This window comes from Acartia tonsa, chromosome 11, assembly GCF_053477335.1.
Source record: "Acartia tonsa isolate MP-2025a chromosome 11, ASM5347733v1, whole genome shotgun sequence".
Taxonomy (NCBI): domain Eukaryota; kingdom Metazoa; phylum Arthropoda; class Copepoda; order Calanoida; family Acartiidae; genus Acartia; species Acartia tonsa.
Genome location: NC_137270.1, coordinates 34,330,795 through 34,356,867, shown reverse-complemented (window position 1 = coordinate 34,356,867; position 26,073 = coordinate 34,330,795). Strand labels below are relative to the sequence as shown.

Below are 26,073 nucleotides of genomic sequence, written 5' to 3'. Positions count from 1 at the left end.
CTACTGCCTACAATGCTATCATTGAGCCTGTGCTGAGAAAGCTTACCCCAAAGCCTGAAGACACTGATGTGAACACAGAATGGGGCCCTACAAAGATTGACTCTGTTCCTAAAGTTTTTGATCTCCTTTCAAATGGTCATTTTGTTGGTAAAAAACGAGATAATCTTCCAAGAACTATCATCATAAGATTCATGTCAAGGTATATGAGAAATCTGTTTCTCAAATATAAGAGAAAATTTATGCCAAATCCAACGGCAGCAGAGACAACAATGGGTGTTAAATTTTATTCTGCATTTCCTGATCTTACAGCAATGAACCATAAATATCTGATGGCCCTGAAACAAGACCCTAGGGTTAAGGCTGCTTGGGCATTTGATGGGAACCTGAGATTCTCTCTGGCTGACAGCAAAGGTGAGGAGTCTAACGAAACTGGAGCTGGGTTCTCAGAGGTATTCTTTGTTGAGGATATAAGGACAGATCCCACAGCAGAGGTTGACAAAGCTGTTGCCTCCCACAATGACTCATCACCCTCCAGAAAAAGTAGAGCAGATCTTCCTACAAATAATCGCCAACTGAGATCTAAGGGCCCAGTTAGAGGCAATGGAGGGCCTTGGAGCCAATCATCTGGACATGGTGGACGTAGTGGAGTGCCAGCTGGACGTGGAGGTGTTCCTGGTGGACGTGGAGGTGTTCCTGGTGGACGTGGAGGTGTTCCTGGAGGACGTGGTAGAGGGCGTGGTGGACAGTTTTCTGGTCGGGATGGACAGCATGCTGGTGGAGCCCAAGGAGAACATAAGGATTCAGGGGAAAGCAGCTGGCAGGAGGTAAAGAATGGAGCTACAAAAGGTGAAATTGAAAAAGGTGAAGGTCTATTGCCAAATATTTTAAAATCAAAAATAAGTGTGGGGGATGGCCTCATATTATGAAGTTAGTTGGGAGCAAGGACGTGCAAACGCAATTAGGGCTACAGGGTTTAAAATTTGTTGCTAAAGAAGGATTAAGACAGAAGAAGTTTTTTTATGTTGTATTGGCCTATCTTTGGTCATTAGTATTGTATGACGTCATTTTCTATAGGAACTATAAAGAGCTTCCAACTTTTGTAAACCAACTTTGATCCATTGCAAGCATAACATACCAGTTATAGCCTCGTAAATTTAACATCCTAATTTATCACGGAAAAACGGTTAGGAAATTTGTATATTTAAACATCGCTGATACTAAAACTTAGTTATAAATAAAGTATGTTTATAAGTCAATTCGAAGTCTTAATGAATTTTGCTCGTTTGTTATCAAAACAAGGATGACAACATCCATAAAAGCGAAGCACTGAAACGGTAGGACAAACGGACATTAACACTTGTATAGTGTCAGAACTCAATAATCAGAATTTAAAAGTATAAGAGTCGAATCAAAATTTTAAGTAAATTTGTTAGAAACTGCTTGATACAGGATAATGTTTATGGACATACTTACATTTTTACTACTTGATTATAGAGTTGATTCGCTTATAATATTGTACTTTGTTGTTGAAATCGATAGGACAATTCTAACATGACTAAATTATTGAAAAAAAGCTATCTATCTCGGACGGACGTACGGACCGACCCTAATTATAGAAAAGCTTCGCTTTTAAAAAGACTGCTAAAATATTTTCAAGAAAATTGAGTATCAACTACAGAAATCACTAAGTCTGCCAGTCTGTATGTTATGTTATTTATAAGATTTTTCTTCAAGCTGTTTAAATAACTTTTTTCCAATTTGCTTGTTTTTTTACTTAAATATTTAACAGCTTTGCTACTTTGTTGTTTACCCTTTCTTTTTGTTAATTTTATTACTTTATATTTTTTCTGTAATAACTTTTTTATCTATACCATTATCCATGTAATTTCACTATCTATATATTCTGTCCAATTTCAATGAATTTTCTATGATAATTTTTAACAAATTTCCTGTGATAATTTTTAACAAGTTGAACATGATTTTGGGAGTTGCCCATTTAATTTAGATTATCAATATATGTATAGGCAGATTTTTTTTCTTTTCAAATTATCATTATATAAAAGTAACAGAATGTTTGTCTGTCTTTGTGCATGTGTGTTTGTACCGAAGAATCTCGTTAACCGCTTGACCTTCTACTTTGCAGTGCAGCTTTTTATAGGTCCAAGAAATGTTGGTAATTTTTTGGTAAGGGTATCTCCACCCTTCCAAGAGAATTTAACCCTGGAAACCATACCCTCTTCTAAAAAAAACATGAAGAGGGCCATCCCGCTCCCCCTACCTCTTATGCCCCTAAAAGTGTCTAGGGTCGTAGCTGCTAGTATAAAAAAAATAATTGCGCCTGTTTTTCAGCCAAGGCATCAAATGATTTTTATTTGTATACTGCAGTGAGTCGAATTATCAGATAATATTGAATTTTTCATTTTGTAAAAATTGTATAGAGATGATATTTAAGTTTTAATCACCTAAATTCTTTCTTTTAACGATCATTTAAAATCAGGATGAATTTCAGTTAAACATGGGTGATACTATCCATTAAAGCGAATCTCATAAGATATGATAATCTAACATATTAACGTTAAAATTATAAGTCAGCTTTTAATATTGAAGATACAATGAACAGAATTCTGATTTAAAATCTAAATCTGTGATAAAATACTAGGGATCTATTTAAAGGGATAAGACAATGGTCGATAAATTTTTCTACATCCCAAATGATAATACACTAAATTAACCCCTTCTGTAGATTACAATTAGAGGTTGAAACATTTGGACACTAAACTAAAAAACCAACCAATCGAATTTCAATAAATGTCCTCAATGTTGGTAATGAATACCGACTTATTACATTTAAAACTTAATCATAAAGATGCTATATAACCTTGTGCTTAATTATGTAAAGAATAATCATTTCAACGAGCGAAAAGCATATATTTTTGAAAAGCATCGCTGCTAAAAAAAATGGACTATTGAAGAAAGGGGAAGAAAAATTAATTATATTTTAATTAAAAGAAAAATCTATATACACGAAGAAAAGTTGTTGGTAAAAGAGACCGCTAGACTGATCCATGACTAACAGATTTTTATTAAAAATATCAGATTTTATATTGATTTTTATTACAAGAAATATTCTAAAATCCAAGGAAATTAAACTTTTTAAAATCGAAGATCCTCTATATATTTACTTAGTCTGTCCGTACAAATGTCCGTAAATTAAATAGCGGAGCAACTCTATATTCGTGGCTAAATGTCATTACAATGAAAGAAAGGGACTCTTAAAAGTATCCTGCATTTTAATCAAATGTACATTAACAACCTAATATTCTCAAATTTTCATTCAAACTTCTAAACCTAAATTTATATTTGTTGTACATTAACAACCTAATATTCTCAAATTTTCATTCAAAATTCTAAACCTAAATTTATATTTGTTGAATTAATCTTCCAAAGGTTTATCTTTTAAGGAGGGAGGAAACATCGGGCTGTTTACTACATAAGTTTTATTATAAAATTTTATATTCATTGTCTCAACATATTTGTTCTTGTACAATTAAAACCCCTATAAAAGGTTAACAGATTATAAAGATAAGTGCCAATGAATAATTATTTATCACATCGTTTTATAGACATCTTTCCGCGGATATTAAGATAAAAGGATATTTTTTAGCCCTGAGAGTGGAGAAGACCTATACTAACAAAACTGGTATAAATTATATGATTTTTATTTTATTATTCGTGGAAAATTGCCTGTGTTACGATTCTATACATATTTTTTTTATTATGGATCAGAACCGGTTCTAATCCAGCGGATATTAATCGGTTTTAAAGCCATTCTGGAAAAAAAGTTTTTCATATATTTTTTACATGTACAGATTAATTAACAGTTGATAATTATGAAATTATCAATTAAGTAAAAAATGTATTTCTACTGCCAATTCATATCTATTATGGATAGGGAATAAAGAAAACAATGATCTACTGGGAATATTGGTTGAAAAGTTTGGTCACTTCAAATCTTAAACTACCAATCAAGTTTTAATGATAAGAACATAATTTTTTATATAACCATAATTTTAGCCCGAATAGCTAATAATTGGTAAAGAAGTTGTATCAACTTTTTTTTTATAGCTAGCCGGTCCTTTTAGTAAGTAGTAGATGTAATAAGATTCATAGAATTCAGATATGCAATCGGTTTTTTTGTAGACCTCTTATTTTTTAAGTAATTTAAGTTTTTAAAAAAAAAAATTAAGTCGATTTTAAGGTACTAAAATGCAACAAAAACAAGAAAGAAAATGGCCATTATGAACAAAAATAGTAAGATCTTTAATTTGACACCTTACTTTTTCAATTCTGTCAGGTAATTATTGAAAAAATCGATTTTTTTAAACCCACGAGAATAAAAACTTTGAACTCAATTTTATCATTTCACAAGTAAAAAAATATGGGTTCATATATACCTTTAGAATCAGAAAAATATTACGAATCCATTGTAAGCAAAATTGAAAAAAAAAATTTACAATATAGTATATAAACTACAATAAAAGGAATTATATGAAAATATCATATTATATTGTACAGGCAACGTCTTAACTTTTGAATTGAGTATAAAAATGGGAAGGGGGTATAGAGGGGGTAAAGAGGGGGTAAAAAAGGGAAGACGATAGTGTTGCCAGAACAAAAATACAATTGGCCATTTTTTAATTTTTTTTATTTTTTTACTTTTTTTCAATTTTGCTTACAATGGATTCGTAATATTTTTCTGATTCTAAAGGTATATATGAACCCATGTTTTTTATGTCTGTTTGAGAAAATATTTAAGTCTAAAGTTTTTATTAAACCGAGGTTAAAAAATAGATTTTTTCAATAATTACTCAACAGAATTTTAAAAGTAAGGTGTCAAATTAAAGATCTTACTATTTTTGTTCTCACTGGCCATTTTCTTCTTTTATTTTGTTGCGTTTTAGTACCTTAAAACCGACTTAATTATTTTTTTAAAAAACTTAAATTACTTAAAAAATAAGAGGTCTACAAAAAAACCGATTGCATATCTGAATTCTATGAAAAATTTTACATCTACTACTTACTAAAAGAACCGGCTAGCTATAAAAAAAAAAGTTGATACACCTTCTTTATTTTGTTTGAAGTCATACTGTATTTTTAAAAGCGAAGCTTTTCTATAATTAGGGTCGGTCCGTCCGTCCGTCACAGACGGATAGCTTTTTCCCGTTAATTTAGGCATGTTAGAATTGTCATATCGATTTCAAACTTTGCATGGTGATTCCTTTAGTAGTTAGGTACGATTTAGAAAGCGTAGCAACTCTTTAATCATTACAAGAATGTCCGTACGTCCATTTTAAAAATGTTGATATTTTTACTTTTTTAACAACAAATTTTTATTGATCTAATCATCCGATTGATCTGATTTTTGGTATGTTGATTCCTGGGACAACAAAGTATAATGTTATAAGCAAAGCAACTCTATAATCAAGTCCTAAAGATGTAAGTATGTCCACAAACATTATTCTGTATCAAGCAGTTTTTCAACAAATTTACTTACAATTTTGCTTCGACTCTTATACATTTATATTCTGATTATTCAGTTCTGACACTATATACGTGTTAATGTCTGTTTGTCCTACCGTTTCAGTGCTTCCCTTTATGGATGTTGTCATCCTTGTTTGTGTAAAATTACAATTATTGTTATGTTATTAAAATAACAACGGCCTCGTTTTCTCAATTCCATATTATAAAATTTAATTTAATGAAAAGTTACATCAAAATAATTATTTTACTTTTATAATATTTTTATCTATGTCCCCTCTAGCTCTGTTTATATCTGTCATTAAAATTTGATTGAAAGTTTTTGTTAATTTAATGATTAATGAGAACGATAATAGGATAATAAAAAGTGTCCTAATATAACTTAAAATTGTGTTATAGAGTGTTTTAAAATGTTGATAGATTCGCAGCATCTCTACAATTGTTCTTCAAAACAACTAATGGTACATTTATAACTTTATTCGCCAAGGAGACCTACCAAATATGGTATAACTCACTAATTAGATTTTTGAACCCCTTTCCATAATTTTTTTTTTGGGGGGGGGGGTACTAGTACTAGTATACCAAATTGGTTCAGCGGTTACCAAGATCCTAATCTGCAGACAGAAAGACGTATGGACAGACAGAGCGTTCTTCTAATAGACCTAGAATATTAGTAATATGCAGGGATCCAAAGGGCCGATGTACATCCCCAATGATGATTTACAAAATAGCACCTTCTGTAATTATTGGTTGAAACGTTTGGACAATCAACTTAATAAACCAACTAATCGAAATTCAACAAAGTTTATAAGCTAACGAATAAGAAAACTTTGGGGACTAGTGTAATAAACAGCCCAATGTCCTTCCCCTCCAATATATCAGCAGTGGCCATTTTTATTAATGCCATATTGTCGAAAATCAACACGACATACATTTTTTACTTTAAACCTTCAAGTCTAATAATAATATTGTCCTTGTTTAAATTACTATTAATAATAACCAACGGCTTGTACCCAAAATTGAAAAAATTAGTTATGAAAAATGTGGTAATTTTCCGAGTATTAAAAGTGGCTATTAATGTTGTATTATTATAGAAATATGGTAGAAAATTGTCTCATTAATTAAAGGGTTGTTATCGGTTCATTTCACAAAACAACCAAAAATAGTATTAAAATAGCCAAAAAAGAAAAAGAATAGAGGGCGCACCAGCTATATGTAACTCTATCCACAGCGTGGATACCATGTGCCCAATTTCAAATGGGTCTTTGAATACTAGCCTATAGCGTCGAAAATATAAAACAGTCACGTCGCTATGAAAGAGCAGAATTCAATTTGCAAGCAGATAAAAAAGGTCCCTATCATTTGAGCCAGGTAGTTGTCTGGGTTATACATCTATACTTATACATTTATTGAAGATATAATATATCAAAATAATGTCCATAAAAGCGCAGATCAACAAAATAATTGTAAAGATGCTCTGGTTACAAAATCATACCACATCGGTCTAGAAATCATATATAACTACGATTTTAGATATTCTTCGCTTATAATTATTTTAAATTATACTTTATTCTCATTTAGCATCTAGGGGCTTTGTATTCAAGGGGGTAAGAAATTGCAAAAATAGTCTAAAACCATCCCAAGGCTTTAATGTACAAGTAAATATCCAAAAACCACCCCGAGATCTATGTTAAACTTACTTATAAAGGCGAACTCAATCAGTTTAGCAGTAATGTAATCTTATGCTTCCGACAAAAAAAATCTTACTACTTTGTATATTAAGATGAAACATAGGAACTCTAATTCTGAAAACCAGGTGGTGAGTGTGAAATTGAATTAAAGTGGGTGTCATAACCCAGGAGGGAGGGAGGGGATATTGGGGCTGTTTATTAAACTAGTCCCAAAAGTTTTATTATAATTACATTTTCTTGTTCGTTAGCTTAATAACTTTGTTGATTCACTAATTTAGTGTTTCAACCACTAATTTTAATCTACAAAAAAGGTAATTTTATGAATATTCATTGGGAATGTACATCAATTGTCTAATCCCTTTAGATCTCAGGTCACAACCAGAGATTAGGTACAATCATTCATCTATTTCAATTTAATAAAATGAAAATTTATTCTTATACTAAAGTAACAGGATGTTTGTGTGTCTGTGTATCTGTGTGTCTGTGTGTTTGTTTTTACCGAAGGATCTCGCTAACCGCTGAACCGATCGGGTTCTCCTTAACAGAGTAGCTTCTCATAGGTCCAGGGAAGGTTTATAACTATTTTCTTGGGAGGTGGGACACCCCCAACCCCCCCCCCCCCCAAAAAAAAAAAAATCAAATTTTTTAACTAAAATTAAAAATTAGGGGTGCCCCCCCCCCAAAAAAAAAAAAAAAAAATTCGCCCCCCCCCCGAATTTTTTTTTTTTACTTTTTCTTTTAAAATCTAAAATAATAAATTGGGTTATCAAATTCGACTCTCCCCTTCTCAAATGCCCCTATAGGCCTCTAGGGGCGTAGCCGCTAGTGCTTTAAAACGTACTTATTCGGATAATGTGCATATCTATGTCTATGGGAAATAAAATTGCCTAATACGCTCTCAAGACTCAATTTTTAATTAATAAAATGGCCTAAAACTATCCAGGAATGTGAAGCTTACCTGAAATAGATAACTCAATCGGTTTAATAATTAGTGAAATATCAACGGGAAAACTAAAAACCTTTACATCTTTATCTAAATATAATATCTATAATACAAAGTAGAATAATGTCTGTCTGTCCGTCCGTCTGAAGCTTAAGATCTCGGTAACCATTGAACCGATTGGATTCTACTCTTCAGGGTATATACCTATTGTTCCTTTGGTGGTTTTAAGCTATTTTCATATTTTTTTCTAATTTCATTTTATCATTTGAATTGGGTCTTTAAAATTAGCTAATAGCGTCGGAATAGAAACCAATTTGCCAGCAGATGAAAGGGGTCTCCTCCACTTGCCTGGTGTACACATCTATACTTATACATTTATTATTGACACATAAGTTATGTAACTTTTCCCAAAATTAAATGCATTGATGTAAAAATTTCCAGCTTTCCCACAACTTAATCACAATCAACAAAGGCATAATTAGATCAATCTATCATGGGGGGAGGGTACAATGGGCTGTCAATTACAATGGTATCCCAAAGTTTTATAATGACATTTTCTTATTCGTTGGCTAAGCAACTTTGGGAACTTAATGAATTTTGTTTGGTTGCTTCATTAAATTGAGTGTTTAAACATTTCAATCAATAATTGTAATCTACAGAATTTTGTGTATCATCATTGGGGATGTCCATAAATTTATTGGTCATTGTCTTATCCCTTTAGATCCCTATACATTTTATTTTTTTCTATGTACGTATACTTTGAAAATTTGGAAATGAGAAATTTTCTCTTCTATGAAAATCAAAATTTATTTTCTGTGTCTCCCCAATCATTGATTCCTGTAGTAGGTACGATTTTAAAAAAGTAGCAACTCTATAATCATTACCAGAATCTCCGTACGTCCATTTTAAACAACTTGTTTTTTTTACTTTTTTAACAACTAATTTTTATGTGATCTAATAATCCGATTGATCTGTTTTTTGATTCCTGGGACAACAAAGTACAATTTTATAAGCGAAGCAACTCTATAATCAAATCCTAAAGTTGTAAGTATGTCCATAAAAACATTATTCTGTATCAAGCAGTTTTTCAACATTTTTACATACAATTTTGCTTCGATTCTTATACATTTATATTCTGATTATTCAGTTCTGACATTATACAAGTGTTAATGTCCGTTTGTCCTACCGTTTCAGTGCTTCGGGATGTTGTCATCCTTGTTTTGTTTTAGATATTTTAGTGATGGATAATTGGATTATAAGAGCAGAAAATAAAACGGTAGAGAATGGAATATATTAAATATAGGGATCTTTCAAGAATTAAAATCGGTAACCACCTAACATTAACGGAATGACAGATAGACAGAAAGGTTATTTCCCCACCCTAGTTGATTATAAAGTAGCTGCGATATTTCAATTCTACAAAGAAATATGGATATCATAATGGTATTTATGGAGCTTTCATAAAACAGCTAAAATTTTAATAGCATTCATAAACATACAGATTTACCTAAACGGGAAGCTATAGGATTGTACATGTCGCTTTAGCCAAAAGATTTAGAAAAATTAACTTTTTATAGCACACAAAATATTGATTTTTTTCTATATTCTTTACATCTTTAAAAGCGACGAGTTTCTAAAATTTTAGACTTATGCATTAATATTCTGCTTATTAAGTTATGACACTCTACACGTGTTAATGTTTTTTTTGTCCTATCGTTTCAGAGCTTCGCTCTTATGGGTGTTGTCATCGTTTTTTTGTTGTTGTTTTGTATTAAGACTGAAAGAAACACATTCACATCTAAAGACAGGAGAACAATACCACACTGATTAGCTGCACTATTCACTTACAAACTTACAGGGATAAGGGATGAGGACAGCAGGGATTCAATTCCAGGAATCTGAGAGGATAAGACAATGGCCGATAGTTTGATGTACATCCCCAATGATGATACACATAATTATCCCTTGTGTAGATTAAAATCACTGGTTTAAAAATTTAAACACTCAAGTTAGGGAACCAACCAATCAAAATTCACTAAAGTTCTCAATGTATAAAGCCAACGAATAAGAAAACGTTATTATAAAACTTTAGCGAATAATGTAAAAAACAGTCCATTGTCCCCTCTAAGGAAGGTAAACACTCCTTTATCTCATCCCCTTGGACATATATGACTTTTTTGTCTGCTAATATTTCAGTTGATTTCTTTAAAAAAAAGCTTACTAAAAAAATTGACTACAAAGGCTAAGAAATCCGAAAAAATGTTTTTAAATTCATTTCCCTAACCCTATATCCCTGCATACATTTCATATATATACTCACACCCCTAGTACTACATACCATTCGCAGTAGTACATGCAGATAAAGGAATGTGTAAATGAACCAATGATAATGTTATTTAGGTCATAGATCTAAAAAAAAAAGTAGTGTTATTAAATATTATGAAACTTTGGGAAAAAAGTTCACATAAATAACCACTTTATAATGGTTCCAGGACAAACGCAGGAGTGTTAAAATATTAATTTAATTAAGTATTTCTATCCAGATTAGGTTAGATTAAGATATGAATGTAGAAATAAGCCCCCCGCAGGGGTTAGGCATTAAAAAAACATAAAAGAAGGTCTAAAATAGGTTAGGTTAGGTTAAGTGTCCACTCCTGCGTTACACTTACCATTAAAAAAAAAACTACATTAGTTTATACTTCCAATAATAAATTAAGATAAGGGGGAAAGTGGTAAATAACCACATGGACCCTGTGCCGACTTTCAATTGAGTCATCAGCCGGTCTTTATTAAATATCAATACTTATACATTGTACATATATTTTTCAAATAAAAAACATTTCACATAAAAGTACACTTTACATAAAGGTACACTTCACAAAATACAAAATACACATATATCACTTAAAAATGTTTATGATAAATAAATTTTCACTTAAATGAATGCTTGCAATAAAAATAATCATACAACGTAAACATAATATTTACTTTTAAAATACTAGTTTCTTTATCCATGATAATAGTATACCACAACTATTTTATTCTCTTCTTTTATTTTACGTTTGTAGGACTAATTCAAAACAGAACATTTATCTAACAGAAGAAAAGTAAAAATGTTTTGCATCCATTCTAAGTTTATTTTAATGTTAAGAGGATACTTTAAAGGCAATTTTCATTGATGGATAGAAAACCCAAATCTTCAAAATGGAAAAAAATCTATCAAATGTCAATTCTTTCAAAATTATATTATAATGTTTTCTGTCTTTTTTTAACCCATTGTCTTCTCTGTGAGAAAGGGTAGGATGTGCCCGTCTTAAAAGAATATAATATAAAACAAGAACGATTGGGTATGATAGATGCGCTGCAAGGATTTCAGGGAAATTCTGCCTTTGGTTGCAAGTAAATCTTGACTAAAATATAAATATGCCAGTTAAGATCTCAGAAATCACTGTACTGAAATACCACTCTTATTATGTCTTCTGCATGTTTTAAGCTATTTCTTAAGAGGGAGCTTGCCCTTGGAGAGCTCTACACATGAAAAAATACATGAGGGCCCGAGGGGGAATTAAAAATACACCCTCCTTTCCTCTGAAAAACCTCACAGAGGCTACTATGTAAAGAATCTATTTCCTTAAAAAAGCTTCTTAAAAAGAAAGTTGATCACATAAAATCAATTTATTCATCAACCACGATTTGTCTTTGTATTATTTCCCCAAAACCATGAAATTTCTCCATTTTTTGACATTTTATCAATTGTGTGGACAAATTGAAAATCCATAAATGCTAATCAGACATTGAAAATACTTTTAGCTAAAACAATCAAGATAAAAAAACATTATAAAACTTTTGGAACTAGAAACAAAAGAAGCAGCTTATAGTGCCCAATTAAAATATAATTGACCAATGGTAAAATAGGAAGCAGCTTATAGTGCCTAATGAAAAATGTAATTGACCAATGGTAAAAAAGGAAGCAGCTTATAGTGCCTAATGAAAAATGTAATCGACCAATGGTAAAATGTATTCTGGCCTATCAATGGTCAATTGTAATGTATGATATTCATTTTTTATTAGGCACTATAAGCTGCTTCAAAAAAAGGCTTGTTTAAATGACAGTCATAGGGATTTAACAAGTTGGAGTAAGGCTTTGAAAAATTTTAAAACAGGGAAGACAAACCTTTTTCCTTTATTTAGGGGTGTGTGGTGTTAGCGAGGGGTGAGACATACACTCCATTAACAAACGCTTCTGGTTTACAAATATTGTTACCCCATAAATTGCAAATATTTGCAATTTATGTATATAAAAGATACTTAACTTCTAAAAGTTTTTTTTAAGAATTGGATTATGAGATTATTCTTATATTGACAAAAAGCATATTAAAACAAGGATGACAACATTCATAAAAGCGAAGCACTGAAACGGTAGGACAAACGGACATTAACACTTATATATTGTCAGAACTAAATAATCAGAATATAAATATATAAGAGTCGAAGCAAAACTACATTTTTAGGACTTGATTATAGAGTTGCTTCGCTTATAACGTTTTACTTTGTTCTCCCAGGAATCAATATACCAAAAATTAGATCAATCGGTTGATTTGATCACATAAAAATTTGTTGTTAAAAAAGTAAAAATATCAACATGTTTAAAACGGACGTACGGACATTTTGGTAATGATTATAGAGTTGCTACGCTTTCTAAATCGTACCTAACTATTAAAGGAATCACCATGAAAAATTTAAAATCGATAGGACAATTCTAACATGCCTAAATTAACGAAAAAAGCTATCCGTTACGGACGGACGGACGGACGGACCGACCCTAATTATAGAAAAGCTTCGCTTTTATAAAGGCAGTCGTCCACTGATACACAAATGATAAATTAGAAGATAAATCCTTTTTTGTTGACCATAGTGACCAAAGGCCCTGAAAAATTAAAACTATGATTACTCCTAGGACATTTTCTATAAGACCATACGATACATGTGTTTTCAGCAAGCTTCAGAACCGGTTTAGATCCGGCGAAGCTTTGCTGGAATAGTTATTTTTCTCATCGTATTATAATCAGCTTTCCGTGGATTTAAAAATTACAATTATAAGATTAAAACCAGTTTTATTAGCTCCGAGATGCCGAAGGCAACGGCTAACAAAATTGGTTTAATATCATGATTGTAATTTTTTTATATTCGTAGAAAACTGGATATATTACGATACAATACATGATTTTTCAGTATGGCTTAGAACCGGTTCTCAGTGAGCGGATAATAATTCCGAGTTAGTTTATACAAATTATAATCTTATGTCTGATGAATACAAATTACTGCAGTGATAAAGAGGTTAACATTTGAGATAAAATCAACCTTATTCGACGTTCACTCAAAGCCCAAAAATAATGGACTTAAAAGTGTATTAAACTGTATATAAGACATTTGCGAATATATTGATACCATTAATTTGCCTCTTAGATAGAAAAAAGTATGTTTTTTTAATATTTTTCTCTTGCTACAAATCAAATTTCAAATTTGAGTCACCAAAAATGTTAAACTAATTTTTGCTCTAGAAGAATCAATTTTTGGAGTTAGAAAGTGCTTAATACCTCATTTTAATCGCCTGGCATTGCTTTATAATATACAGGTAATGACTTGGTTTTTTATGGAACAGCTGACTAAAAAATCGAGGTTTTGTGATAAACCCACTTTTGTTGTTGCTCCATAAATGATATTTTTTTTCCCAATTTTTTTGGCTGTAAAGAAGCTTTATATATTCATATAACATCCACCTAAATTTGACTTTTGATATTTTATTTATAACATCACCAGAGGGAATTGAATTTTGGAAAAAAAATATCAATTTATATTTTACACTCCTATGCATTGTTCTTGTTCTTGTTTCTAAAAAAAATTTATATTATAAAAAAGAGAATTATTTAACGCTTCTATAGGTATGTTTATCATTTTTCTAGGCTAAATATAACTATAATTACACCATTTTAAAGTTAGACATCATAACATATTATTGAACAATTATTGAATCGGTCTGTATTATTAAGCTGGCAACCTTTAAAACAGCTGCATTTCATTATCCTATTATATAAAGTAGTAATCTTTTTTGTCTTCAGCTTAAGATTTCGACCATTACAGTACCTATTGAGTTCTGTGTTTTATGGATGCTTCTTATAGGACCCTGGATAGTTTTGGAATTTAAAAAAAAAATATCAATTTATATTTTACACTGTTATGCATTGTTCTTGTTCTTGTTTCTAAAAAATATTTTTATAATTAAAAAGAGAATTATTTAATGCTTCTATAGGTATGTTAATCATTTTTCTAGTTTAAATATAACTATAATTTCAGCATTTTTTAAACATCATTATATTCAAGTTATTGTAATTTTTAAATAAAATATCAATATCAAGAACTATTGGAACAATTTTTACCATGCAAAACAAGGTGTTATAAAGTGTAGGATCCCTCACAATATCTATCTGTCTGTCTATAATGCATTACACATGTAATGCTAATAGAGAGGATGCTGTAAGAGTGCTCTTATAATGTGAACTTCTCATAATTGAATGGGCTTCCTGAAACCAGAGACCATAAAGTTGGCCTAGTCACTACAAGGGGGAGTGCAGGAGTATCCAAGGGGAGGTGCTTGTAAAAGGGTAATTTTTTTTAGGGATGGGGGTAATCACCCCCTGTAATATATTATGGGGGGTATAAAACCAGCCTATTAAATTTTTTTTAATAGGAGTAAAGAAAATCCTTAAAACTTACAAATCTAGGAATCAAACTAGCACCCCAACCAATAATCAGTTCCATGCCAAATGTAGGAGTGGAAAAACATTTGAGGGACAAATGCTTGAGTCCCAAACGTCAGAGTGGAACAAACGCAGGAGTGGGACAAACGTTGGAGTGGACAAACGCAGGATTTTTGGGACAAACATCGGAGTGGACAAACACAGGAGTCCCAAACTTTTTTTTTCAATTTTGAATTTTTTTTATACAAACACAGCCCCCCCTACCTTCGTCCAGTTACTTTTCTTAGTTAGGTTAGGTTAGGATATAGGCTAGGGGGCTGAGCGCTGCAGCCATAGTCATTATTTTGTAGACAAGGGTATAAAAAATTTCAAAATTGTAATATTATTAAAATAGTAGACACTCCTAGGTTTTATTTAAGCAATGTCCACTCCAATGTTTTCCACTCCAACGTTTGTCCACCTTGATGTTTGTCCACTCTGAGGTTTGTCCCATTCTTACGTTTGTCCCATTCTTACGTTTGTCCACTCTGATGTTTGGGACTCCTGCATTTGTCCACTTCGACATTTGGGACTCCTATGTTTGAGGTAGAACCCCAATAAGTAAATCTCAATAAAACTTGATAAAATTATGCAAAATATCAAAGTATTCAATCCCTGAATTTCAACCATCTAACTTGAATAGGAGTAGAGAAAATCATGAAAACTTGAAATGTAGGAATCGATATAGCCCACCCCAGTTTTTTGGCAAATCCTAATGAAACTTGATGAAAATATGGAGTATTGATAGAGAGAGAGAATATTCAATCCATGAAAATTTCAGCCTTCTATCTTTTATAGAAGCCGAGAAAATATCGTTTTTCCCTGAATTTCAACTATCTAACTTGAATAGGAGTAGAGAAAATCATGAAAACTTGAAATGTAGGAATCGATATAGCCCACCCCAGTTTTTTGGCAAATCCTAATGAAACTTGATGAAAATATGGAGTATTGATAGAGAGAGAGAATATTCAATCCATGAAAATTTTAGCCTTCTATCTTTTATAGAAGCCGAGAAAATATTGTTTTCCCCTTTCTGTCTCAGACAGACAGACATACCAATGAACAGACATACAGATGAATGGACAGACAATGGACGGACAAATATTTTGAATTAAAGAGTAGCTTCACTACTAAAAAACTAAATAGGATAATTGTTGTACACAAATTGATTTCAGTATGTTTACTTAATCAAGGACGTCCAAGCTTTTTGATTTGGGGGGAAGGGGGGGGGAATTAAAATATCTAAATTTGGGCATCCCCATGTTCATTTTGTGGGGTAATCTTTATATAATAGAGGCAAGGACGTCAAAGCTTTTTATATTTTTTTTTTTTTTGGGGGGGGGAAGGGGAAGATTAAAAATTATGGGGTTGCCCCAAATTAATTAATAACCCTTAACCCCCTAACACCCCCCCCCCCCACCGGGACATCCCTTTACATAAAGTAATGATTATAAAGTTGCTAAGTACCTTACTGCTACAAAAATCATCTTCCAACATTTAAGATTAATTCTAACACGCCTGAATTAACAAAAAGAGCTAACCATGGCATGGATATACACATCCTAATTGTAAAAATGTTTTGCTTTTTAAAATTGTAAATCAATTATTCAGGAATCATTTTACTTTGTTTATTTACTAGCAGCTGCACTCCAAGCATCTAGGAGCTCTGTAATTAAAGGAGTAAGGAAATTAGTAAAATAGCCTTATACTTTACCGAAATCTTAAGCTACAGACAAAAAAGCTTTATATAATATGTATTAATTTGTAAAACTGCAAATGATAAAATATGACCTATTTTTTTCTCTTTAAAGATTCTCTTCAAACACCTCCCCCTTTTTATATAAAGATGCTAATTCCCCCCCAACCCTAAGAGGATATAAGCAGTAAAAAAACCTGCAGGGGGCACAATTTTCTAACACTTCTTTCTTATTTAGTCTTTTAAAAGGATTCAAAATGCATTGACATATATATATATTTTTTTTTAACTCTTATTTTATACATCTTAATTGGAACTGATGATCTATTTTTATAGAGAAACATATGTATTCCATCAATAAAAAGTTAAAAAATTAAGTGTGTTTATACATATAATAATTACTATATATAATAGGATAATGAAATGCAGCTGTGAAGGGTTGCCAGCCTAATAATACAGACCGATTCAATAATTGTGTTAATATGTTAAGATGTCTAACTTTAAAATAGTGTAATTATAGTTATATTTAGCCTAGAAAAATGATAAACATACCTATAGAAGCGTTAAATAATTCTCTTTTTTATAATATAAATTTTTTTTAGAAACAAGAACAAGAACAATGCATAGGAGTGTAAAATATAAATTGATATTTTTTTTCCAAAATTCAATTCCCTCTGGTGATGTTATAAATAAAATATCAAAAGTCAAATTTAGGTGGATGTTATATGAATATATAAAGCTTCTTTACAGCCAAAAAAATTGGGAAAAAAAATATCATTTATGGAGCAACAACAAAAGTGGGTTTATCACAAAACCTCGATTTTTTAGTCAGCTGTTCCATAAAAAACCAAGTCATTACCTGTATATTATAAAGCAATGCCAGGCGATTAAAATGAGGTATTAAGCACTTTCTAACTCCAAAAATTGATTCTTCTAGAGCAAAAATTAGTTTAGCATTTTTGGTGACTCAAATTTGAAATTTGATTTGTAGCAAGAGAAAAATATTAAAAAAACATACTTTTTTCTATCTAAGAGGCAAATTAATGGTATCAATATATTCGCAAATGTCTTATACACAGTTTAATACACTTTTAAGTCCATTATTTTTGGGCTTTGAGTGAACGTCGAATAAGGTTGATTTTATCTCATTTCACCATTTATCATTTAGATAGTCAATACCAGGCACTTATTTTCTGTACATTATGGTTTCAATAATAGAAATCAAGCTTTTTACTTTTATTTTATACTCAACCCTCTCACTCTCTCTCTCTCTCTCTCTCTCTCTCTCTCTCTCACTCTCTCTCTCTCTCTCTCTCTCTCTCTCTCTCTCTCTCTCTCTCTCTCTCTCTCTCTCTCTCTCTCTCTCTCTCTCTCTCTCTCTCTCTCTCTCTCTCTCTCTCTCTCTCTCTCTCTCTCTCTCTTTCTCTCTCTCTCTCTCTCTCTCTCTCTCTCTCTCTCTCTCTCTCTCTCTTTCTCTCTCTCTCTCTCTCTCTCTCTCTCTCTCTCTCTCTCCAAAAGCCCTTAGTTTTATTTATAAATCAGGTGAATTATTGACATAGTTTAAACAAAAATTGTATTTTTACCCCCTCCTCCCATACAAATAAAAGTTTCATGTTGATTGAACCCAAACTCAACACTCATTTTATATCTAGCAAATATTTTATACTTTGATCTACGAGAGGTAAGAACAGTATATAAGTGTCCAGTATTAGTTATATTCTTTGCTGGGATATTTACATATTTATTTGGGCACACATTCATCTACATACTACATATTATAAGCTTTAAAGGGACAATTAGCATATTGTTTTTTTATTCTTATTGTACTATGCAATTACCATTTTAGATCTTTTTGTCTATTATATATAGCAATAAGGTTTTTTTGTCTCAAGCTTAAGATATCAATAACTACTGAACCAATTTATTTCTTCATTCAATGGAAGCTTCATATAGGTTCTGGGGTCATTTTAGGCAATTTCATTAATTGGAATAAACTCTTGGGTTGGTTTTATGCTATTTATTATTTCCATCGCGTCCCCTTCGCAAATAGACCCTCTTAATGCTTGGGGCACAGCTCTTTTTAAAAGTATCTTGACACAAAAAAAAGCTAAAGAGTGTCCTCTTAAACACGCCTCTTTTATTGACTTTCTGCTACGCCTATTTCCCTTTCGTTGTTGTATTTTCACCAATTTATTATCACCAACCCCCCCTCTCAAAATGAATATGGTGTTCATATATTTCAGTGAAGCTTCTTTGTAGCTATTATGAGTCCTTCTATTCGTCGAGAATTAGTTCACTTTATAATAATAAGATATATTTAAAATTTAAATTTGGCATGTTGGTCAGTCAGGCAATGCTTTTTTAAATTTATAAATAATCCTTTAAGCAATTAGTCAAGGATCTTCAGGGATTAGACAATAGTTGATAATTGATTTATGTTCCTAATGATGTCAAACAAAATAACCCTTTCAATATATTAAAATTATTGGTTTAGATGTTAGGACACTGATAGAATATACTACACAATCAAGATTTGAACCAAAATGAATGATGAAACGAGTCAATGAAACCTTGAAAAGAACATAATTATATTTAGTTTCGAATTCTTTTTTTTATCGTTTTATAGAAACATACCAAAAACCCAGCAATAACCATTATTGTCATAATCTAACTATACATGGTTGCTATGGTTGCTTAGAATATGGAATTACAATAAAAAATTACCCTGTAATAATTGCTAAAGTAATGTAATTTCTATAAAAAAAATCATTTGAGAAACCACTAATAAATATAGTTTCTATGTAGTAACAGTAAGAATTAAGGTTGGGGCATAAAACAACCAAATTTTATTTCTTTCAAAAAAAGAATCGGATATAATATTGTATTGGTTGTTCCCTCAATGTGCCAAGTGGAACACAGAACCTCAAACCTCAAAATAAATTGAAAATAAGGATCGGGGGGGGGGGGGGCGGGGGGGGGGGGGTAGTTTAGTGTTTCTTGTGTTAGTGTATTACTTTTGATTTGGTATTAGCTCTGTATTATTAGGGCCCTCCACTGGGTTTAATAACAAAAAAATTCAACTATCCCCCCCCCCCCCCCCAACCTTCTTTTTCAATTTACATTATATAAAAAGTGCTGGATTTGTGTTCGCAAGGCACTTTGAGAGAAAGTACCAGTTTCAAAATTGCTCACTATTCCATTAGATTTAGTAGGTTACCCTAGGAGTTAGAAGTTAGGATTTCCTATGCCTTGCAGAAATATAAATGGCTTTGTAGATCTAAGGATACAAAAACTCAAAGACTAGCCACAAAAAAATTACAATATTTCGCCAATAGCTGAAAATGGTTTGTTGAAATACACCCACCCCTCTTACATCCTTAGCCCATAAGTATGTGTATTGTGTAGTGTAAAGTTAGTAAATAGCCCAACTTCCGCCATCAATAACTTTTTCATACTAAAGGGTTGTAAACTGTTCTTGATTAAATAACAAGGATGACAACCACCATCAGTAGCGAAGCTTGTAAATCAAAATAACTGAATTTTTAAAGTTAGTAATAGACAGGGACCTAAGGGGTTAAGACAATTTAGGATAAATTGATGTACACCTCAATTATGGCAAACAAATTAAACCCTTCTTTAGTTTAAAATTATTGGATTATACTGGCGTTGCTACAAAAGACCTACTCTACAAAAGACCTACCCCTACAAAAGGTCTACTCTACAAAAGACCTACCGCTATATAAGACCTACTCTACAAAATACCTACCCCTACATAAGACCTACTCTACAAAAGTCCTACGAATATATATTGTTATATAAACATCAAATTTATTAATAAAGTAATACATAATCAATACATGGCCGCAGCGCTCGGCCCCCTGGCCTGCCTAGCTGCGGGTGCTCGGCCCCCTTGCCTATAACCTAACCTAACCTTACCTAAATATTGTAAAAAAAAATATTAAAATTTGAAAAAAATCTACCAACCACTTTTTGTAAATCAACGAAATACTAAAATATAATTAAGTTAATGTACGATAAACATTTATACATTATTACATATAAGTTAGGTTAGGTTAGGTTAGGTTATAGGCAAGGGGGCCGAGCACCCGCGGCTAGGCAGGCCAGGGGGCCGAGCTCTGCGGCCATGACCTTCTAGCATTACGATTTTTTGAAGAGTAGGTCTTTTGTAGGCGTTGGTCTTTTGTAGAGTAGGTCTTTTGTAGGTGTTGGTCTTTTGTAGAACCGACGAGTAGGTCTTTTGTAGGGGTAGGTCTTTTGTAGCAACGCCGATTTTACTAGCTTAGTATAGCCCAATCAAGAATTAATATAAGTCCTAAAAGTTTTTAAGCATAAAATGAAAGTTATTAAATCTTTCAGGACCACTAATAAAGAGCAAGGACGTCCAATCTTTTTTTCGGGGAGGGGGTGAAAAAAGGCGCTTCAAAGGTTTGAGGAGGTTAATCTAATGTATTTCTAAAATTTTGAAGGGGGTAAAATGAGATGTTTTAAAGTTTGAGGATGGGAGGTAAACACCCCCACCCCATTGGACGTCTATGATAAAGAGTTGTATGTTTAAAGACTTCAAAAAGATTTGAGTCAAGATGTTTATTATTATTTTAATATAGATATGACAAAACTTTTGATGGCAAGCATATTTCCTAAGAGGTTCTCAGTCTTTGACTTCAGTGTTTCATTTAAAATAAAACTGACTGACACTTCATAAAGAAGTTATAGTAATCTGAAGTAGCAATATACTTGGTATTACTTGGATCTTGCACCTGATTATCATGTACTCTAATAAAGTGAAACTCTAGTGGGCTAAAATAACGCATCACCTTCTCGCTTACTTGATGAACGAACTGTCTAATAAATTCATCATTAAATTAAATTAATGTACAGATTAATATGTCGTCAATTCTCTTACAAATAGTAAAATATACATATCCAAAAAACATAAAAATTATCATCATAGACAAAAATAGTATTTATTATTTTTTACCTTATAAATAAGTTCGAAGATTTTTATATTCCATTTAATAGTTTTTCCTAAATATTAAAAATAGAAGCATTTTAAAGGCAACACATTGCCTAGAAGCCAACACAATTTAAAATTTAATCCATAGGCATTTTTTCTTTTGTGTTTTGAGGTTTAGAAAAGATTTGTCAGGGATAAGGGATAGGAAACCTGGCCATTAATTAGGTCCTGGCCTAGATTCTAAAGGGATATTGCAACTATTACAAACTGGCGGACGCTCCCAAGTAGCTATCGCTCTAAACCAATAAGAATCGGCCTGTTTTGTATCAACCAATCACCTATTGGCGGAAATTTTAGAAGCAGACAATTTTAGAAAAAATAATGATTTGTCTGCTACGAAAAAAAAAATATAAATGGTGTTAGATCACATTAGTTTAATTATTAAATCTGCTTAGAGTTAAACATTAAAATAGGGCCATATAGAAAAAACAAAAATAACGGGATAATTTTTTGGAAAGAAGGTAGCTACGAATTTTCATTTGGTAGTTTATAAATTAGCTGTTGTATTTTGAATTTTAAAAATTTAATACGGAATTGATACAACACTTTAACCCTAATATTTGTACAATACAACACAGTACAGATATATCATTACATTATAGTATCCAAAGAACTTGATAGAATGTTACCCAAGTGCATATTTATTTATTTATTTTGAATTTTAATTAGCAATGAAATTTTCAAATAAAATTTTTACTCATAAATAAAAATGCAAAAAATACAAACTAAAATCTGTCTGAGGGAAACCCAACGATAGCTTTCTGACAGTTCAAATTACCAAAGTAAAAGATAAAAAAAAATTGGGAGAGAAAAAACTTCATTTTAACAAAAGCCATTAATATATAGGTTTATAAAAAGTTATGTTTTTTACTTTAAACTAGCTACCTGAATTTGATTCTATACTTTATCTACACACACACACACAGCTTTTTCATTAGCGTTTAGGACGAACCACTGCGCCATCCCAAAACTGGTTTATTAGGCCTAGGCTTGAAATAGGCCTGAAATAATATTTTCCTACGTTTCCCATCCCTTATCCCTGAGATTTGTGATATGCGTTCTCAATATTTGATTTTTTAATACAATAAGAAGTTTTCACCTAAAACAATAGTCTGTGTTCTTTTTGTAGACTATATGTTTCAAACAAAAATGGTACTGGCAAACATAATATTGCTTATAACTATATTCTAATAATGACAGTATGATACTTAATGCACATTAAGCCTATTCAGAGGGGGAGGCTCGTAGTAAACTCATTGCGGAGGTTTGGGCTAACATAGCCCCACTCCTGCTATCTCGGTATCTAAGTGAGATTTTGACAAACTTAATAGTAGAGTTCAAAAATGAAATCATTAAGGTTTAACTTAATTTTATCTTTTTTTAAATAAGGGGTTTCAGTGCTCGAGAAGCAATTTATGGAAAAGTATAAGTATTTGTATATTAAGGATGACTTTCCCTGTCCACAAAAAGGACTTTTGTAAGCTTCATAAGCCCCCATATTCTTATAGAAAAAAAACTCACAAATGTTAAAACTCAAATTTAAAATCAGACAAAGTTAAAACAAGAAAGATGTAATGCATGAATGTACAAGTTAAGAAATTTAAAAAAAAAATGGCAAGAATAGTTTGCCAGAAAGTTCCTCTAAACCGATTAATATCAGCTGGATTAGAACTGGTTCTTGGCCATACTGAAAAATCATATATAGTGTCGTCTTACAGACAATTTTCCTCGGATATTAAAATAAATATCATAAATTAATACCAGTTTTGTTAACCCGAGCCCAATCTTATAGCTTGTCATTTAATATCCTTGTAAAGCTATCTATAATACGATGCAATAGATAACTTTCTAATTTGGGTTCCCTAGTTCTATAAATGTTATATTTTGTCGGCAACCATGGCCCAAAAATGCCGCCAACCAGAGCTGCCGCCAAAAAAATCTCCCCAAGATATTTCCCCGTCATAATGGTTTATGGATATTTTTCAGGGAAAGGGAATAATATTCTCAAAATATTTTAAATCAGATAATAGTTATTTCTCGTATTGTATTATAAATAGCTTTCCGCGGATATAGAATGTACAATTATAAGATTAAAAACAGTTTTTTTAGCCCAGAGGTGCCAAAGGCACGGGCTAAAAAAACTGGTTTTGATCTTATGATTGTACATTTTTATATTCGTAGAAAGCTGGATATAATACGATGCTAGACATAGTTTTTTCGTATGGATGAGAACCGGTTCCTATGCACCGGATTCAAATGAATCTTTTACTATAGTTAAAGTTTCAACTTGCTCTAGTATTAGGTATCTTATATCAACTCTGATAAATTTTTCTTTTTGTCTTATATATAGTAAATCAAACAATTTATAGTAAATCAAACAATTTGATTTATATTCATTACCACAATTTTACACTTGTACCAAATAAATTAACATTTCATCAAAGTCCTCAAAGTTTTTAATTGAACATATTTACTAAACTTTGGGTACCAATATAATTTACAGTCCAATATCTCCCCCCTTTTCTGATGTTTGTCTGTGTGTCTGTACCAAAGGATCTCGCTAACCGCTGAACTAATCGGGTTCTCCTTAACAGGGTAGCTTCTCATAAGTCCCGGGAAGGTTTATAACTATTTTCTTGGGGGGTGGGACACCCCCAACCCCCCAAAAAAATGAAAAATACCCCCCCCCAAAAAAAAAAAATTTCCACCCCCCAAATATTTAAAAAAAAAAAAATTTAATCTAAAATAAGAAATTGGGTTGTCAAATTCGACTCCCCCCTCCTCAAGTGCCCCTAGAGGCCTCTAGGGGCGTAGCCGCTAGTTCTACATATTGTACTATCCGGATAACAGGACAGGGGTGAAATATTCAATATCCTTATAAAGATAAATTTTGAATGTTTCCTAACAAAAATATATTTTTTTTCTTTTATCATATTTATTCCATCTCTTTTTGTCCATTTGACTTTTAGTGGGGGGATTATAAAGACTTTTTTGGTAGGGGGGGGGGGGGGCTTTAAAGTTGCAAACAATAGAGATAATCTAGAGACTTACTCTCTAAATCAGTCTTTAAGAGAACAGTGGAGCTACATCCCAGACATGACATTGGTTACAATTGTGTGCAGATTTTGGTAGAAATTTTCCATTCGCACATGACAAAACATATAATAAGTTAGCTATGAATAGTTGAATACCTCAGTATAAAGTTAGCTTTCTAGAAATTATATCCTCGAAATATATCGTCGCTTGTACAACTTAAAGAATATTTTTTGGGGTCAGATGAACCATCTAGATTTATTATGTCTATTGTGGGGGGGGGGACGAAGGCTAGGCAAATTTATTATGTGAAAAGAAATAATGTGTACCATAAATTGAGTTCTTCATGCTTTATGGTCGAAACGTTCGAGTAAATCAACATCCATAAAAGCGAAGCCATGCAAATATCCTTATAATAAAGTAACAGGATGTTTGTGTGTATGTTTGTACCGAAGGATCTCGCTAACCACTGAACCGATCGGGTTCTCCTTAACAGGGTAGCTTCTCATAGGTCCTTGGAAGGGCGTAGCCGCTAGTGTTTAAAATAGTATAAAAGAGTTTCAAATATAATCCTCGAGTCTGTCGTTTGTTATAAATAAGTAAATTATAGAACTCTTTTTAGTGCCTATAAAAAAATGACGTCAAACAATACAAATGACCAATGAAAGGCCAATACACAGACTGAATTAGCAATGGCAGGCCAGTATACATTTTAATTGACCAATGGTAGGCCAGTATATAACTCCTTTTTTATTAGCACTATAGAAAGCTTCAAATTTTACGCCAATAATATCTTGATCAGTTAGTTACCATTGGCAAAATTATTAAAGAATAAGAAATTTCTAATTTGCAAAATATCTAGGGATAAATATCATGATTGACGTTCGGAACTTCTAGGAATAGCACACTGCTTGACAGATAAACATATTCAAATATAGAGTAGCTTCGTTTTTCAAAGAATAATATCATTAAATTATTCTAATTTAGTTTATTCTAATAATTGATATTTATAATAATACATAAATACTACATAAGTAATACATATTACCACATATTTCAGTTTTTTCAAATCAGTTTTTACAAAGAAATTTTTATTATTTTGTATGTTGACCTTAGAATAACATTTATAATATAATTATTTTTAAACCTTAATAGTTATTTATCGCATCGTATTAAAGACAGTTTTCCGCAAATATTAAAATGATTTGATTTTATTATTCGTGAAAAATTGTCTGTAATACGATGCTGAACATGATGTTTTACCGTAGCTGAGAACCGGTTCTAATCCAGCGTATATTAATCGGTTTCAAAGCCATACTGGAAAAATGATTCTTTCATGA

At 31.7% G+C, this 26,073-nt stretch overlaps 1 protein-coding gene across 2 annotated transcripts in view; it reads right to left on the bottom strand.

The window, feature by feature from the left end:
• Ubc7 (ubiquitin conjugating enzyme 7) overlaps positions 1-26,073 on the bottom strand; it is a 461,088-nt gene that overhangs the window by 416,965 nt on the left and 18,050 nt on the right. The gene's annotated exons all lie outside the window — the stretch shown is intronic.